Genomic DNA, 12784 nt, shown 5'->3' on the forward strand with positions numbered 1-12784 from the left:
AATATACAATGGAGAAAAGACAGCCTCTTCAATAAGTGGTGCTAGGAAAAATGGACAGATATGTGTAAAAGAATGAAATTAGAACATACCCTAACACCATACACAAAAATAAACTCAAAATGGATTAAAGACCTAAATGTAAGGCCAGACACTATCAAACTCTTAGAGGAAAACATAGGCAGAACACTCTATAACATAAATCACAGCAAGATCCTTTTTGACCCACCTCCTAGAGTAAGGGAAATAAAAACAAAAATAAACAAATGGGACCTAATGAAACTTAAAAGCTTTTGCACAGCAAAGGAAACCATAAACAAGATGAAAAGACAATCCTCAGAATGGTAGAAGATATTTGCAAATGAAGCAACTGACAAAAAAATCTCCAAAATATACAAAGCAGCTCATGCAGCTCAATATCAAAAAAACAAACAACCCAATCCAAAAATGGGCAGAAGACCTAAACAGAAATTTCTCCAAAGAAGGTATACAGATTGCCAACAAACACATGAAAGGATGTTCAACATTACTAATCATTAGAGAAATGCAAATCAAAACCACAATGAGGTATCACCTCACACCGGTCAGAATGGCAATCATCAAAAAATCTAGAAACAGTAAATGCTGGAGAGGGTGTGGAGAAAAGGGAACCCTCCTGCACTGTTGGTGGGAATGTAAAGTGATACAGCCACTATGGAGAAAAGTATGGAGGTTCCTTAAAAAACTAAAAATAGAACTACCATATGACCCAGCAATCCCACTACTGGGCATATACCCTGAGAAAACCATAATTCAAAAAGAGTCATGTACCACATGCTCATTGCAGCTCTATTTACAATAGCCAGGACATGGAAACAACCTAAGTGTCCATCAACAGATGAATGGATAAAGAAGATGTGGCACATATGTACAGTGGACTATTACTCAGCCATAAAAAGGAATGAAATTGAGTTATTTGTAGTGAGGTGGATGGACCTAGAATCTGTCATACAGAGTGAAGTAAGTCAGAAAGAGAAAAACGAATACCATATGCTAACACATATATAAGGAATTTTAAAAAGCAGTTCTGATGAACCTAGTGGCAGGGCAGGAAAGAAGACGCAGACACAGAGAACAGACTTGAGGGCATGGGGGCAGGGGGAGAGGGAAGGGGAAGCTGGGATGAAGTAAGAGCGTAGCATTGACACATATACACTACCAAATGTAAAATAGATAGCTAGTGGGAAGCTGCTGCATAGCACAAGGAGATCAACTCGATATTTTGTGACAACCTAGAAGGACGGGATAGGGAGGGTGGGAGGGAGACACAAGAGGGAGGGGATATGGGGATATATGTACACATATAGCTGATTCACTTTGTCATACAGCAGAAACTAACACAACTTTGTAAAGCATTTATACTCCAATAAAGATATGGAAAAGTTTTTTTCTTAATAAAAAATAAAAATTATAGTTTTCTCTTTGGCAAATGCTATCATTTGACCTTTGATTAATTTTTATGAGAGAACATTTCCCCCAAAACAAATATGTAAAGAGATTTTTACATAAGTTTTTACATAAAAGAAGAACGTTGTACCAGAAGTCTCTATCTGGAGTTTTACTCCTAGAGGTTGGATTCTCCTGGGTGAGGATGTGCATATATATGTAACAAAGCTACACTCTTCATTCAGTCGGATGGCTCATAACAGTGCTTGTTGATCTGGTTACATCACATAATTCTTGAAACAAAGTTTTCAGTGATTGTCTTAGTCATCTTCTATCACATTCTTTATAATTTACTGTTATAAACTCCTCTATGTCATTGTTCCTTCAAATATCCCAAACACAGTAGAGCCCATCTAAATTCCCAAAGCTCATATCCAAAACTATACATTGTAAAACTCCCAAGACTTTGAAATAGAAACAGACAAGGCTGCCATTCATATATTCCTATATACTCCTCCCGCAATTATTTACCAAGTCCTAACTGAGGGACAGGCGCTGTGCCAGGAGCTGTTGTTCGGAAAGTGTTACGGCATTGTTCCCAGCGCTCACTGTGTGAGGCAGACACTGAGCAGACCAAACACGCTTAACAGGATGGGGTTGTCAGAGAAAGGAGGAGGGGGCACGGCAGCCAGCCTAGCCTGGGCGAGTGCAGCAGGGAGGTACCCAGTCGGCGGGGTCCCGAGAAAGTGGGGAGGAAAGTCATCCCAGGCAGGGTTCAGCGTGGCTAGAAGAGCGCAACGCGCACGGAAAGGGAGGAAGGGGCAGACGACCCGAAAAGGTGCGAGCGGCAAGGTTGGATGTGACTGAGACTTGGGTGAGCCAAGTCTGCGGGGTGGCCCGGGGGCAGAGCTTCATCACTCGGGGCTGCTGGCTGGACAACGACGTGGGCGGGGTGGGGGGTGGGTAGGGACTGCAAGGACCCGCTGGTAGAAGAGGGGTAGACACCGACGGCAGGAAGAGTAGTCAGGAGCGTGAAGAAATTGTCCGGAAGAGAAACTATAAGGTTAAAGAGTCAGTGACTTTAAAAAACAGCGTGAAAGGTATTTTTGAGGTAAAAGAAAAGATTTGACGACCCGACGGAGAAGGAACTGACAATGGCACGAACGTTCAGTATCGCACGCTCCGACATATTCTTGAATGAATCATCGCATGCCACTATCTAACCATCAAGTGGATCCGGATCAAGTTTAATTTTTTTGTTGTGGGAATTAAGACACGGGGATATGCCTAGGCTTGATGAGTCACGTGGGAAACCTCTCCAAGGCCTTTTACAAATGCCCACCCGGAGGGAAGAAAGAGGTGGGCTTACAAGTTATGGCCACTTCAGCCTCCTCGCAAGATGTAATTCAGGAGGGCAACGCTGCTGGGTGAAAATTCAATACACCGCCAAACAACATATCAACACTCTTTTCAATATCAGATTACCATAAAGATAGAATAGCAAATGCCGCGCAAACCGCCTCACGTCCCGGTCCCCAAGACCCTTCTTCATTGTCTTCAGCAGTTTACCCCGTACAGCCGCCAAAGCAGGGCGGACTCCAGCGTGCTACGCACGGCGCATGCGCAGGACCCGAGGCTTGGGAGGAGAGCTGAGGCTCTGAGGATGTTTCCCAGAAGCCCGGGCCACTCGCTACCGTCCTCCCTCTTGCTCGCAGGCCGCGTGACGTGACTCCGCCCGTCACGTTCCTCTGTCGCAAACGGTGGTTTGCCAGCGCCCCCTTGCGGTCCGGTTGAGCGCTGCAGCCGTGCACGCAGGGCCAGAGCAAGCGAGTAGAGAAAGCGCGGAGGGTCCCGCCGCCGCCGCCGCCGCTGGCGTCACCGTAGCGCGCCGACCTGTGGTGGCGCGGCTGAGTGGATAGGAGCGGAGCTGGGGGTGAGGGGGAAGAGGACGCGCGGAGCGGGGAGGGAGGAGGCCAGACGAGGTGGGGGGAGGGGGAGCAGCGGTGGCGCAAGCCGCGCGGAGCCGCGCAGCCCGGGTCCGCTGCCGCCACCCGCCCCAGGCAGCAGAGCCGGCGCCCCAGCGGCCCCCGGAACACCTCAAAGCGGACGAAGGAGTCCATGTTGGGGAACTTGGCGGCGGCGTGACGGGGACCTAGGGACCTGCAGTGGGGCCGCCGCCGCCGGAGCCAGCGCCTCGATCTCAGTCTGAGGTAAACACGGGCCGACCCTGGGGGTGGACGGGCGCGGGCAGCTGTCGGGGCGGGGTGGGGGTTACGGGCCGGCGCAGAGCCGGTGAGCGGGCCCGGGGCGACGGGAGGGCGGACAAAGTTTCGGAATCCGCGCGGCCCAGGCGGCGTTCTGCGTACGGAGGAAAGTTGAAGCCGCTTCTCGAAGCGGGGAAAGCTGCGGCGAGGAGGGCCCCCCCCTTTCCCTCTCGCCACCCCACGAGGGCGGCCCCGTTTCGGCCGCCGCCGCCTCGCTGTCGGTATCCCGTCCCATTTCCTCCTTGTGGCCTACCCGCCTCCCGCCGCCTCCGCCGGCGCAGCCCGTACCCGCCCGGGGGTCTTGGGGGAGTGGGTTGAGGCTAGAGGCTCAGCTACAGGGTCGCCACACGTCCACCCCCTCCCTCCGGGGAAACGTGTCCTGCTGGGCTTCCGGGCGCTCCCTGACCCCCGCGCCCGCTTGACTTGGGAGACTTTGCTTTTGTCAATAGCGTCCAAGCCCGCTTGTGAAACCAAACTTTACTGCGCCGTGACCTCTCGGAGTGCGCGACTAGGGAAGTGCCGGCCCTTCTGAGCATCCGCGTTACCCCATGCCCTGAATTTCAAACTCTTCTCCCACCGCCGATTTTTAAACCGATTTCCTGGACTGACAACAAAAGGGCCGGGAGATCTAAACTTAGCTGCACCAGTCGCCCCTCCTCAGATACTAGGAATTTTGAACTATTAAAGTCAAATCTTAGAGATGGCTGGCCGTCGTGCTCCCCCTGCTCCCCATTTTGAAAAATGGTTCTAAAAGTAAGCGCCTGATTTAGAGTAGTTGATTAAAACATTCAGACTCGAATGCGGAATTTTAAAATATCCTCAAAGTATTTCTGTACCGCATTACCTAAAGTGTCTACGAGGTGAGCGTTTTTCATTCATTTTGGATTGCATTTTGACATCTTTGTCATACTACTAGTGAACTGAGATTTTTAGGCAAAACTGACCAAAACGTTTTTAATGTAATGCTTTGGCTAGTAGATACTGTTATAAAATTTTCCCAATTTGGGAAATTCACTGAATATTGGAAAGAGCATGTTTAATAGATGCATTTTTTTCGTTTTAAAAGAGAAGCTAATTCATACGTATATGACTACTTACCTCAGTAGCAAGATATTGAAGTACATTCTTAAATAACTGGTGGTTTTTGTGTTTTATTGGTATTAAAATTTTGATATGTAATCAAGTCTTTTTCCAGACTGTTGCTTTCTATTTCCTGTTTCTTTGGCAGTTGGCTTAATCATTTCACTTTTTTTGCTCTTGGCTAAGAGCTTCAGTAAAAAATTTGTGGGACTTTTGTTTTTGTTGTTTAACTTACTGGGCAGAAGAAATGAAACTGTCTTTGGATTTCTTTTGTCTTATACTATCCTATCAAAGATAATCTGAATTTACTTTGTGTTTTGTTTATGCAATATGAAGGTTTTTTAAAAAAAATTAGCAATTCTTATTGTAACTGCATTTTTTCGCTGTATTATTTTTTGGTGCTTGCAAGTACAGTAATAATCATTCCCTTTTACATTCAGATAGTGACCTTTTTGCCTGAGAATTTGAGTACATCTTAAGTTTTTGGCTGGGTAAGATTTGGATGTCTCCTTACTCTAAGTGTATTCATGCTGTAAAGACACTCTTCACTATGTTAAGGGGGAAAAGAACTGTGGAAGAAAATGGAAAATTGTTCCTAAATATGCTGCCTGAAATATATGTCATGGAGAAATTTTTAAGGGAAATTTTTTTGTATGCCTTTAGGCAGTGGTAACGGGGTCCTTGGGTTAAGATTGAAACTTTTCAGAGATCATTCAGCTTCCCCATAATCCTTTGGGCACTAACCAATACTTTAAACAGTTTTCTTTAAAAGCTGTGCTGTTAATCAGAGATAGGATGAATCAGTGTTGTTACATGATGTTGATTCATCAGTAGCATCTTTTAGTAATAAGAGAGTGCAGAATTATCCTACTCATCTATCTAATACTGAACTTTTATTTTTTTTAGTTTTCATCAGTGAGAAATAGCTGTAAAACCTTACTAAGGAGAGTGGCAGGCATAAAAGTAATAGTCAGCCCTAGAATAATTTTCATTGTAACTTCCTTTTAGTAAGCTCTGCCATCATTTACGCTTGTCTTTTAGTGATGTAAATTGGATCTTGACTTACCTTGCCCAGTGAAATAATTTTTTTAAAAAAATTAATTTATTTTATTTTTGGCTGAGTTGGGTTTTCATTGCTGCTCACAGGCTTTCTCTAGTTGTGGCGAGCAGGGGCTACTCTTCATTGCGGTGCGCGGGCTTCTCAGTGCGGTGGCTTCTCTTGTTGCGGGGCACGGGCTCTAGGCGCACAGGCTTCAGTAGTTGTGGCACGCGGGCTCAGTAGTTGTGGCACACGGGCTTAGTTGCTCCGCAGCATGTGGGATCTTCCCAGACCAGGGCTCAAACCCACATCCCCTGCATTGGCAGGCGGATGCTTAACCACTGCGCCACCAGGGAAGCCCCAGTGAAATAATCTTAATTGTATCCTCTATCCTGAAGAGTAAGTTAATAGCTTTGTATCTTATCTTGCATCCGAGTGCTAACTTTTAGTAACACTGACTAGAGCCTAGAGTTAAAATACCCTTTATCATTTTATTGCTGTTCCCAAGACTCATCTTTGCATTGTTGTGGTCCTCGCTTTTCTTATTTAAAGCTGTGGCTTTGTAATTCCTAGTACTTAAGCACATAAAAGTTCAATATAAAATGTAAAAACAGCATTGTCATCGCTCACAAAATAATGTCCTAGAAGGTTTCACCATGACCTTTCTTCACCTAGAATCTTTGACACTCAACAGCCAGAGTGATCCTGATAAAATATATCAGATCATGTCACTTCTCTTCTCAAATGGCTTCCCTTCTCAGTCGTAGTAAAATCCATAATCCTTATTATGGTCTCCCAGGCTCTGAGCCTTTTGAGTCTCTTCATCCTCTCTGACTTCATTACTTCACTCTTTCTATTCTACTATTGAGATGTTCTTTGAATACTCCGTAAAACACAGGCCCTCCTCCCACATTTCTTAGCCCTTTTTAAGCCAGATTTTTCTCCATAGCACTTAACACTTTCCAAAATACTGTAGAATTTACTAACTTAAGTTTATTATGTTTTTTTCTTTACTCAAATGCAAGTTCTATGAGAATGGGGTTTGTCAGTTTGGGTCACTGTTTTGTCCCCAAACACTGAACAATGTCTGACTTACAGTAGATACTTAACAAATACGTAATGAATTAACGTGCTTTCAGCTAGAAAACATTAAAAATAGTAAGTGTGGTTTGAAACTTGAGACTATGCAAGTCTCATTCTTTTGCATAAACTGCTGATATAACTTGGAAAAAAGAGCTGCTAAAATGGAATCACAGTGGCCTCTAACATTAAAAAAAAAAAAAAAAAAGAAAAAAGTTTGTTGGAGGAATGTGAGCTCCCAAAGAATACTGCGAAGGTCAGAGAGGAGGTGAGTGTGGTATTACAGAAACCAAAGGAAGAGAGTATTTCAAGGGGAGACTAGAGTCAAGTGATGATGAGAGTTGAATAAGGTGAGAGCTGAAAGATTTTTCTTTGGGGAATCCCCTGGTGGTCCAGTGGTTAGCCCTCCACACTCTCACTGCTGAGGGCCCGGGTTCGATCCCTGGCCTGGGAACTAAAGTCCCACAAGCTGCGTGGTGCGGCCAAAAAAAAAAAAAAAAAAAAAGTTTTTGTTTACGTTTAACAACATGGAGCTCATTGGGCTTTATTTATTTATTTATTTATTTATGGCTGTGTTGGGTCTTCGTTTCTGTGTGAGGGCTTTCTCTAGTTGCGGCAAGCGGGGGCCACTCTTCATCGCGGTGCGTGGGCCTCTCACTATCACGGCCTCTCTTGTTGCGGAGCACAGGCTCCAGACGCGCAGGGTCAGTACTTGTGGCTCACGGGCCCAGTTGCTCCGCGGCATGTGGGATCTTCCCAGACCAGGGCTCGAACCCTTGTCCCCTGCATTGGCAGGCAGATTCTCAACCACTGCGCCACCAGGGAAGCCCCATTGGGCTTTTGAACAAGCAGGATAGTAAGCTTATTTTTAAACCGATGCTCCGGTAATTGCGTAACTAGGTCTAAAAGTACTGGGATCAAAGATTAAGAAATTATCTACTCACATTACAGAAGAGACTTCATGTTTATCAGATATTTACTGTGTGCCAAACACTCTGTTCTAGACATTTTGCATGAATTTTCATTTGATCTTTTCAGCAGCCTTGCAGTATTGGTTGTATTTAATCCATTTTACAGAAAGGAGTCTGAGGCTCTGGAGAAGTTAAGAAGTAAGATGACTTGCTAAGTGTCAGAGCACTTGCTAAGAATCTATACCCAAGTCCATCTGACTCTTTGGCCTTTTGTTAGTTGCTATGTCAGTTGACCTCCCAAACTCTGCATCAGTGTTGTCTAGTAGTAGAACTTCCTGTGATGATGGAAGTGTTCTGTATCTCTGCTGCCCAATATAGTAGCTGATAGTAACTGTAGTAGATAGTGGCTGTTGAACACTTGAAATATAGCCAGTGCAGTCGGGGAACAGAATAGTGGTACTGTGTTGGACAGTGCAGATATAGATCAAAAGAATCCCATGAATAATAAAGCAGTCTTTTCTTATTATAAGAAGAGATGGAAACACATATTCCTCATTTGAAAGGAGTACTGTTTTGCTTATATTCTAGTTTTAGATGCTGTAAATGAATATAAGTAATCTTCTTTTCCTTTTTTTTTTTTTTAAACAATCTCAAACTGTCAGAAAAGTTGCAAGTGCAATGCAAAGAACTTTTCCCCCAAAGCTATTTGAGAGTAAGTTGCAGATGCAGTCTCATCACCCCAAACAAGGACAAGGACTTTCTTTCTGTTACATAAACAATATTAAAATTAGGAAATTAACCTTGCTATATTACTACCATATAACCCTCAAACCTCATCCAAGTTTTGCCAGTTTTCATGGTAATTTCCTCTATAACAAAATGATCCAGTTCAGAATTTTGTGTTGCATTCATTGAATTGTAATGTCCTTCAACCTAGAACAATTCCTTAGCCTTTTATTGATTTTCATGACCTTGACACTTGGAAAGATTACAGGTCAGTTTTGTTGTAAAATTTCTCTCGATTTGGATTTGCCTGATATTTCTTCATGATTGGATTCAGACTGTGCATTTTTTGGTAGGAGTATCACAGTGATGATACTGTTTTCTCATGGCATCCTGTCAGATGGCATAATACAGTGTCTATTTGTCCTCTTACTGATGATGTGCACTTTGATCTCTTAATTAAGGTGAAGTCTCCCAAGCTTCTTCACTGGCAAGTTTTTTTCCTGTCTTAGTAATTAATAAGTACTTTGTGGGGAAGTATTTTGAGACTATATTAAGCCCATTCCTTATCAAACTTGCTATTTGTTGATTCTCAAATTGTCCCAGCTTTGGCCAGTGAAAGCCCCTTCAAGCTAGTTTCTGTGTTCTTTTGACTTGCTTTGAGCACTTCCTTACTTTTTGACACAAGAAAATGTTCCAGGCTCACCTTAAACTTTCCTTGCCACAGCCCTGGAATCAACCATTTCTCCAAGGAGTGGTTTCTTTTAGTGGAGAAAGGAGTTTAGAAACCAAGATTTGAGCGCTGTATTTATGTCTCCATCTATATGTAAAAAACCATGAGTTGGTACCAGTTTCTCCAATTTCAATACACAGTGTTTGCTTTAGTTTTCTCCTTCTCAAAATTTATAACTCCTTTCTCTTAAAAGGAATAGCCTAGCTCCCATTATCATCCTTAGTGTTTTTACTTACATCATCAATCCCCGGTATGTAGCCAGTTTCCCATTGCCACTGCTGCTTTCTCCCCCGTCTTGCATAACATTTTCACTCTACTTTGGCTCTGACACCTTGTGCCAGGATGCATTCCTCATTCCAGGCTTCTCTTATACCTCATGCAGAGCATCTTGCCATTCTGCTTGAGTTCTAGTACCTCACTCTGGGTTCTTTCACCATCCCTCATGAGGACACCTTGGTCACAGAGTTGGGTTCCAACACATCCAGGAAGAATAGCAGCATACAGACATGTTCTTTTAAGGATTATACTTACTTGTTTTTACAAAAGATTATTACACCAAAAGTTATAGTGAAAATTAATGACCAGATATATTCTCAACTTTTAATTTAACCCCCCTTGAGATTCTCACATCTCTTAGTGATAAGACTGATCTTTCTCCTTATTTTTCCTTTTACCTTAGAGTTCTCAGATGTACTTTTGAGAGAGTCTTCTTAATGTAATTTTAGCAGTAAGGTAAAAATTAGTTGAGTTCTTTTGTATGTAGGTTTTGGAGTCAATCAGACCTGGCTTTGAATGCTGATTGTCCCATATACTACTGATTGTCACCTTTCCTAGGTGACTTAATCAATGTCCCAGTTTCCTCACCTATTTTAATTTTAAGTAACATTTACCTGAGTCCAGTGGTAATAGCAGCTAACTCCATCTCTATCTTTCATCCCCTTAAGTTAGCTCTGTTTAGTGAGTGATTTTCAAGCCTTTTTAGCAGTGTTCTAGTATTGAATCTTGGTGGTGGTTTAATTTAGAATGTACTGTGGTATGTGTTTTGAGGGTTAAATGTGCAAAGGTGTGCCAGAGTATTCAGTTCATTTCCTGATAAAAAGTAGGCATTCTCTCTACCTTTAGTTCTGTGCTCCAGGTTTGTTGATATCTATGTGTCTGTTAGGTCTGGGGATGAAACATGGCCTTTGCTCTTGGGGAGCTTAGTCCTAATCAGGCCTTCTTTATTGCTCCCCAGTGTTGTTTGTATTTTTTCCTAACTAGTTTTCCATAGCTTCCTCGCTTTCCCCACTTTCTGCTGCTGGATTATTTTCGAAACTCCCGATTTAAACATCTCAGAAACTACTCTCAAAATAGATAAGTGAGAGAGAGGTGGACTTTTCCTTAGTGATTCTCTACTTTTTACAAAACACAATTTAAGTCCTACCTTGGACTTAAAGTCCCTTTACATTCTGGCCCATAATTGTGTCTTTGCCCGTATCTTCTATTAGTGTTCTAAATGAATTCTTTCTGACTAAATTAGTCCTGAAAAGTGACCTGTACCTCACATTTGGCACTTAGCATATGCTATTTTGTTGTTCATCTTTTGAATCCGATTTTTGCACTTACACTTTTTGAAAGGATATAGTATATTAATCTATCTTTGTAGTCCAGTGCCAGGCCCAATACCCTAACCATAGTAGTAGTTTAGCAGCTTAAAGTAAACAAAAACAGAAATATAAACATTAAAAAGAGCAGCCACAGCAACATTGCTTTGAAAATTCTCTGGGATCAGTGAAACAGCTTACAAATGATATATGATTTGTTAACATAAATATTTTGTATGCCTGGATGGCCTGTCAAGAAAATTGTTTCTTTAAACTACTGTTCTAACTGGGAATAAAATATTAATAACTTAAAATTTTGTAAGCTATCATTCACCTGAAAACCTTATCATAGAAAAGCCTTCTTCAGGGGCTTCCCTGGTGGTGCAGTGGTTAAGAATCCACCTGCCAATGTAGGGGACACGGATTTGAGCCCTGGTCTGGGAAGATCCCACATGCCGCGGAGCACCTAAGCCCATGCACCACAACTCCTGAGCCTGCGCTCTAGAGCCCGCGAGCCACAACTACTGAAGCCCGCGCATCACAACTACTGAAGCCCGCGCGCCTAGAGCCTGTGCTCCGCAACAAGAGAAGCCACCGCAGTGAGAAGCCCGCACACTGCAACGAAGAGTAGCCCCCACTCACCACAACTAGAGAAAGCCCGCGCGCAGCAACGAAGACCCAATGCAGCCAAAAATACATAAATGAATGAATTTATTAGGGGGATAAAAAGGCTTCAGATAGGACAGCTTTAATGATTTAGGCCATATTTCTTTAGGAACTGTTTGTTGTACATGTCCAGTTACTTGGACATAAACATGAGTAATATGAGGAAGATGCATGAAACAAAATATCTTTATTGTTCCAAAACTGCTACAGAATTAGATAAAACTGAAACAGAACATGAAGGAGAAACAAATTCAATCAAGCCCTTAAAAAAAGTTTATAGTATGTTTCATATTAATGTAGCCATTTCAACTTTCTTTGATTATTACTTGCATGATGTAATTTTTTCCCATACTTTTATTTCTGTACTTTTATTTACTATGTCCTTATGTTTAAAGTGAGTTTCTCTCCCCCCCCCCCCCATGATGTCACGCGTCCCTCCTGGCTGTTCCTAAAGGCAGCCATGGAGCTCAATAAAATTTACTTTCCTGGAAAAAGAAAATAAAGTGAGTTTCTTGCAGACAGCATGTCAGTCTTTTTAACAATCCAATCTGACAATCTCTTAATTGATATATTTAGATTATTTGCATTTAATGTAATTATTGATATGGTATGCTCCTTTGTTCCCCATTTACTGCCTTTTTTTCATTCTCATCCTAGGGCTTTTTTTTTTTTTTTAAACATATACATATATCTATTCTTTTTCAGAGTCTTTTCCCATATAGGTTATTACAGAGTATTGAGTAGAGTTCCTTGTGCTATACAGTAGGTCTTTGTTGATTATCTGTTTTATATACCGTAGTCTGTATATGTTAACCCCAACTTCCTAATTTGTGCTTTCCCCACCCCCAACCCTTCCCCTTTGGTAACCATAAGTTTGTTTTCTGAGTCTGTGAGTCTGTTTCTGTTTTGTAAATAAGTTCATTTGTATCATTTTTTAAGATTCCACATATAAGTGATATCATATATGTCTTTCTCTGTCTGACTTAATTCACTTAGTATGATAATCTCTAGGTCCATCCATGTTGCTGCAAATGACATTATTTCATTCTTTTTTAATGGCTGAGCAATATTCCATTGTATACATGTACCACATCTTCTTTATCCATTCCTCTGTCAATGGACATTAGGTGCTTCTATGTCTTGGTTATTGTAAATAGTGCTGCAGTGAACTTTGGGGTCCATGTATCTTTTTGAATTATGGTTTTCTCTGGATATGTGCCCAGGGGTGCGATTGCTGGATTATATGGCAGCTCTATTTTTAGTGTCTTAAGGAATCTTCATAC

The 12784-nt window shown here is 42.4% G+C and overlaps 1 protein-coding gene and 1 long non-coding RNA gene across 6 annotated transcripts in view; one reads left to right on the top strand and one right to left on the bottom strand.

The window, feature by feature from the left end:
- Positions 1 to 3053, bottom strand: part of LOC130709172 (uncharacterized) — a 45441-nt gene extending 42388 nt beyond the window's left edge. Inside the window, exon 1 of the long non-coding RNA XR_009009643.1 lies at positions 2908 to 3053. This is a non-coding gene — a long non-coding RNA (uncharacterized LOC130709172). The remainder of the gene's footprint in view (positions 1 to 2907) is intronic.
- A 321-nt stretch (positions 3054 to 3374) lies between these two features.
- The window catches only part of SCAF11 (SR-related CTD associated factor 11), an 80347-nt gene continuing 70937 nt past the window's right edge, over positions 3375 to 12784 (top strand). For 4 of the 5 annotated variants that reach the window (XM_057556068.1, XM_007179227.2, XM_007179226.2 and 1 more), the window contains exon 1: positions 3375 to 3632. The gene's annotated coding sequence lies outside the window, so the exon portion shown is untranslated. The remainder of the gene's footprint in view (positions 3633 to 12784) is intronic. The other variant, XM_007179225.2, reaches the window with a different exon arrangement.

The sequence above is a fragment of the Balaenoptera acutorostrata genome, chromosome 11, assembly GCF_949987535.1.
Source record: "Balaenoptera acutorostrata chromosome 11, mBalAcu1.1, whole genome shotgun sequence".
NCBI classification, from domain to species: domain Eukaryota; kingdom Metazoa; phylum Chordata; class Mammalia; order Artiodactyla; family Balaenopteridae; genus Balaenoptera; species Balaenoptera acutorostrata.